The following is a 6232-nucleotide window of genomic DNA, read 5'->3' as shown; positions in this document are numbered from 1 at the left end:
CTTCGGTGATCGGACGAGAACCGGTGTTTTCAACGTGGTATGGCCGTTGGCGCCTATCACAGTGGATATAATTATATTTTTACATAATTTTGCCAGAGGACAACATTCTCGTTGTCATGGGTTTTGCGTGCTGCACACGGGACCTCGGTTTATCGTCTCATCCGAAGGACTAAACTCTCAGTTTGACTTTCCAGTCAAACTCGTGAGAAAGGGCGAGACTGCATGAATCGAACGCGCGCTCTCACGGACTCTCTGTATTGGCAGCTGATCGTCTTAACCATTTTGCCGCCTTCCTCCTTGCACCCGCGGTGTGAACGGAAGCGTCGGTCATCATCCGTCGTCATTGACCGATTCTGGCTGAGCGGATATGGGATAGCCTGCATGCGTGGGTCTCTGGAGCAGGCCATGTGTACAGTGTCCCTGTTCATGCAATGCATTCATGTATCCGGCGGCCGTCTATTTGAAAATGAAAGGGAAAAGAAAGAAAAAAGAACAAGACAAAACGAAACCAAATGATAAAATACAATTAAGATGAAATTATAAAAAAAAATTAAAACAAATAAAAACAAAAGGAAGACATGTAGCCTTTCTTAGATTAAACAACAACAAAATCCAAAGGGGAGAGGGAAAGAGAGAGAGAAGAGGGAGGGAGAGAGAGACAGACAGACAGACACAGAGACAGAGACAGAGAGACAGAGACAATGACAGAGAGACAGAGACATGGAGAGACAAAGACAGGGACAGACCAAGAGACGGGGAGACAGAAAGAGAGACAGAGACCAGAGAGATGGAGACATGGACAGACAAAGACAGAGACAGACTGAGAGAGGGAGAGATAGATAAAGAGAGGGAGAGACTGAGAGAGAGACAGACAGAGAGAAAGAGAAAGACAGAGAAAGAGAAAGAGAGAGACAGGCGCGCGCTGTATGATCGATAAAGATACAATCTTCCGCATCCAGTCATTATCACCGATCCTCTGCCCCACGCTGTTCACCCAATCACTCCAACACAAACCTGCCCCTCCCACCCCCACCCCCCCCCTTACCCCCTCCCATGCCACCACTCCCCCCCCCCCTCCACACACCTCTCCCCCCCTCACACACACACACCTCCCTCCCACCTCCTTCTACGCCCCTTGCCCGTATCAACAGATCAGTCTATCACCCCTCTCCAATTAGTTTTGCCAAAAGGAACCGTCATTCCTGAAACCAATCTTCCTCTGCACGTGAAAAGAAAAGAAATAAATAGACGGGAGGGGGGGGGGAAAAGGGAGGGGTAGATGGGGGTGAACAGGAAGAACAAGGAAAAGGGGGAATACAAGATATTAAGGAAAAGAAGGAAAAAAAAAAAGTATCGGGTCTAGGTTTGAAGTTTCCAATCCTCGAGCCCTCCTTATTCGCCAAGAAGGCGTTGCAGAAAATTACTGGGTTAAGAAGAAAACAGAGGTGGGTCCTTACTAAAAAAAAAAAAAAAAACACACACACACACACACACACACACACACACACACACGCAAAAACAAACCCGGAGATGGATCTCGTTGTGAAGATGAGGCTTGCCACGGGTAGAGAGCCCCCGCCATAAGAAGAGGCCCACCACAGGGGGGGTACTCCGTCTTCATCTTCCCGCAAGTTTCTCTCGATTATAGCCTCAGCAGGAAACCAATGAAGTTAGCCATGTTGACGCTCGGAGCCAAGCTCGCTTCCCCCTCCTCGCCCCCCACCACCACACACCCCCACCTAAACACACACACACTCACTCCACCCCACCTCCACCCCCTTCTCACTTCCCCCCCCAACAACCCCCCGCTATCAATCGCTGGAAGGGGGGGAGAGGGAGGTGGAGATGAATGGGAAATAGGGTTCACGCCTCAGTTTAGCGTGATAGATGGGAGGGTAATTACAGTGGGGGAGGGGGGGGGATCAAACTCGGATAGCACCGCCCTTGATTGCCGACACGGGCGCCAGCAGCCGGCGGAGAATTTGTCAAGTCGCCTGCTCAGACAGCCCCCCCTGATCGAAAATTGTTTCGTAAAATATTGATGCCTTCTCGAGCGACAATTTCCGCTCAAGACATAACAGGCGCTCGCAGGCGGCTAAAGATCGGGGATGAAATGTGGACTTCCTATGGCGACGTGTTTGGAGGCCAGCGCCACCTGCTGGTCAAGCGTCAATTATCTGCCCCTAACAGACCGAGAGGGCGCAGCAGTGCTTTGTCGTCGGCCCCCGGTGCTTGGAAGGAAGGGGGGAAAAAGTAGGGGAGGAAAAAAAAAAGGAAAAAAAAAGAAAGAAGAAAGAAGAAAAGATGGAAAAGATACCAGCCATCTTCCATCAGTCTGACTTTTCTTTCCCCACCTTTTTTTATTTTTATTTTTCCATAAAAATGTTTCCTTTTTTTTCTGTTTTCTTTTTTTAAATCCTGATTTCCGATTTCCGATTTCGCCGAGTCTTGCGGTGTTAGCGAACATTTACCAATATGTCCGGCGGGATGATGACAGTCATTTCCCTCCCTTTGTTTGCGTAACCGAATACGCTAATGGTGGTGGAAGCGGAGGTCTGAGAGGAGGCGGTAGGGGGGCGCTGTGAAGGCGATGGGGGTGGTTGGTGGGAGGGAAGAAGAAGACTAAGTGGGATGGAGAAGCTGACATGTTGGAAGGAAACTGTCGGATGTGCACATTACATCGCTCGGTAACCCGGCCGCCTGCCCCGCACTTTGTTCTGCTGTTTTGGAGAAGTTGAGTATCTCTTCTCCCTCACCTCCTACTGAGCCTCCCCTCCTCCCCCCCCCCCCAACCCCCCACCTCCCCAATCTCCTCTCAACCCTCCCACCCATGTTCTGTCTTGTGTGATGCTTGTAAGCCATCTCCCCTTTCTTCTTCTTCTCCTTCTTCCCCCGTTGTCTTTTTGGACAGCTCCCCCCCCCTCCCAACCCCATCCCCTCACCCCGCCCCCATCCCGTATCCTGTCTCTGTGTGTATGCATTTCTAATGCCAGACATTGATTCAGCACACCGTGCATCGTTCTTCAGAGTCAGAATTCTCTCTCTCTCTCTCTCTCTCTCTCTCTCTCTCTCTTTCTTTCTCTCTCTCTTTCTCTCTCTTATACATATATATTGAAAAAAAAAATTCATTATTTAATTTCAAACCTAGGGAAAAAAAAGACCCCCCACCACCTCTACTCAGTACCACCACTACAAACAACTACCACAACAACTACTGCTACTATGACTATTACTACTACTACTACTTCTTCTTCTTCTTCTTTAGAATATTCAGAACATTCTCCAAATAGACTTTTTCGCTGTTCACATCCTCTCAGTCAGGAATTATTGCTGATCTAGCGTGTCAAGTACCATCCATCATTTTCTGAAGAATAAGGTGATGACCGATCTTCAGTGTTGTGCAGAGTTAATTATTTTTCTTTTCTTTTTTTACGCTGGTTTATAAACATTTTCGGCTGGAACATTAAACTGTTCAGAAAAGAATCAATACTGGTTCTGTTACGACAATCGTTGACACTCATCAAAGACCATTCATACTGTTACAGCTACTGCTGTTGCTACTGTTACCGGTAATGTTGTTATGACAACTGCCATATATCTTAGCACCGATTTGCCCCGAAAATATAAAATACAAGATTCTGTCAGTGAATGGACAAGTGAGCGAACGAGTGATGAAATGTATCTTTTTATAGAATGTCTACTTACTGTGATTCCAGTAAAGCCGAGAAGAAAGTTTCGAAATTCCTCGGAATTTTTTTTTTTTGCGAATTTACATTACATGTGACAGGAAAAGATGAATCTAGCTTTGATAAGTTGTATAAAACTTGAATATTGTTTTCCGTTTGATTTACAATTGAGTTGCACATTTCAGTATTGGAAACTGTTTCATTTTTCGTCTTGTTGTTTGCAATGCCACTCTGCCAACATGTTCTAAATGGCGCGAAAAGAACTGAGTTGAATACCCATCGTGATTCTTTTCACCTTGGAGCTTCTGTGTTCCTAACGGAAAATCTATATTTCATTTTATTGCATTGCGTCGTGTAACACAGGCGTCACAAGATATTTATTTATATGGGAGAAATTCGAGCAGCTATCTCAAGGGAGAGCGCGTTGCCAGTCCTATGCTGAAGAACGCACTGATAACTTAACATTTTATCTATTTGCGTGCACATTTTGTTTACACATGACAGTATATCATTTCACAGAGTTATGCCAAACATTTTCTTGTGTGAATTCTTTTACATGCGCAAAGAGCATATTACAGCAGCCATTTCTGGTGAACATGTAAATTAGTTTACCAATAGTGCCATGAAGATGGACATGTGTCAGTGTCAGTCCTCATATACTGACTGATTAACCTGTCTGTCGGCTGTTTGGTTGACTGATTGACATTTTGCTGACGCATGGATATCAACTTCGTTTGATTACTAATTAGCAGACTGATAAACTCAATGATGTTTTTCTTTGTTGTTGTTCTTTCCATTCCCTTGCCTTTTAAACCCAATGTATGATACATTTATCTGGAAAACAAAAGAAAAAAAGAAGAAAAGAACAAAAGAATCAGACTGTCAGAACTACCGCTGTTAGATTTTTTTCATTTTTTGTCATTGTCTCCTATGCATTTCTTCTCTCTCTCTCTCTCTCTCTCTCTCTCTCTCTCTCTTTCTCTGGCCCCATCCTCTCTCCGTCCATCCCTCTTTCTTTCTTTTTACTCTTTCCTTGCCTCTATATCCCCTCCCCACCCCCACCCCCACGCCCCCGATCCCCACATCGCCTCTTCCCCACCTCCATATTTCTGCCTCCTCATTTTCTCTCTATTCTCTCTCTTTCTTTCTTTCTGCTCAAGCGCTTGCTTTGCAGCGATTTTGCCTAAAACCGGTTACACGCCAAAACAGCCATTGGGTTGATTCTAAATTAAACATTATTGGATCGTAACCTTGCTTCATCGCAGCACTGATTTCCGAAAGCAAAGAGACACTTGCAGAGAAATATAAAGTTGATTTTTCGTCAGAAATTATATCAAAATGTTGCATATTTTGCACTGACAGACTGGACAGAATATTGATACGCCTCCTTATGTTGAACACCAGTCACTGGGTACAATATATTATGTAGTCAGTGACTATAGTAAATGGATACCCGACATTTGGGGTGGCACACCACAGCTGAAAGTGATTAGTTGGGATGGCACTCAATGGAAGTTATTGTCAAAATCTAAGTTTAAAACACACACACACACACACACACACACACACACACACACACACACACAGAGAGAGAGAGAGAGAGAGAGAGAGAGAGAGAGTGGGAAGTTTGCACGTTTCGAAGAAATAGTATGAGAAGTTTGTTTGCTTCATGGTTTGCTTATACATTAAACAAACCGTTAATTCTTCTCAAATTAAAAAAAAAATCCTTTTATTCTTTGTCTTCCTCTTTTTATTATCATTATCGTTGTTATTATTAGGAACTCTTTTTTTTTCTTTTTTTTTTCTTCTTTTTTTTTTTCAAATATGGTGTCAGTGTTCCGGTTATTGGTGGCGATGTCCTTGTTTTGCTTTCTTGTCTGCAAAGCAGCAGTTCTATCAAGCCATAATTATTATATACCACTTGAAGAACTGCTGACATGGGGTGGCACACAGCCAAATACCCTAACGTTTGACGAAAACAAACAAACAAACAAAAAACCCCACCAAAAACAAAACAAAAACAAAAAACACCGATTTCAATCCGTTTTGTGGACGTTTTGTGCGGGGCAACGTTTAAAATGATTAAAAGCAATCGTTTCCGTTGAATTGTGATTTTTTTTATTTTTTTTTTTTTTTTTTAACGGTCAAGCGAAGTTCACGACAGAAGACTGCGCGGAGGCAGGTGGAGGAGGTGAAGGAAGGAAAGAGAGAAAGGGAGTGGGGGTGGGGGTGAGGGAGGTGAGTGTGGGTGGCGGACTGTTTGTGTTCCTGTCAGACTGACAGACATGGGGCAGATGTTCGGTGCCGGCCAGGTTCCATGGGAGACGACATCCAAAGACATTGTTGCCAGGAGACGGGATGGATATGTTCCTGTGTGAGCAGTGGACTGGACAGAGACAACTCGATGCGATGAAGACAGTTTGTGAACCGTGTTTAGTGTGTGATCCAATGGCTGCTTTATTGTGGCTGGAGAAAGAGAGAGAGAGAGAGAGAGAGAGAGGTGGAGGATGAGAACTCAAAACGTGTTTCTCTCTCTCTCTCTTTTT

At 44.7% G+C, this 6232-nt stretch overlaps 1 non-coding gene across 1 annotated transcript in view; it reads right to left on the bottom strand.

The window, feature by feature from the left end:
* LOC143279590 (5S ribosomal RNA) overlaps positions 1-51 on the bottom strand; it is a 119-nt gene extending 68 nt beyond the window's left edge. The window contains exon 1 of the ribosomal RNA XR_013054912.1: positions 1-51. This exon is cut by the window's left edge and continues 68 nt beyond it. This is a non-coding gene — a ribosomal RNA (5S ribosomal RNA).
* Between the last annotated feature and the right edge of the window lie 6181 nt (positions 52-6232).

Source organism: Babylonia areolata, chromosome 2 (genome assembly GCF_041734735.1).
Source record: "Babylonia areolata isolate BAREFJ2019XMU chromosome 2, ASM4173473v1, whole genome shotgun sequence".
Lineage (NCBI taxonomy): Eukaryota > Metazoa > Mollusca > Gastropoda > Neogastropoda > Buccinidae > Babylonia > Babylonia areolata.
The sequence above is the reverse complement of the archived record's forward strand: the minus strand, read 5'-3'. Positions and strand labels throughout refer to the sequence as shown.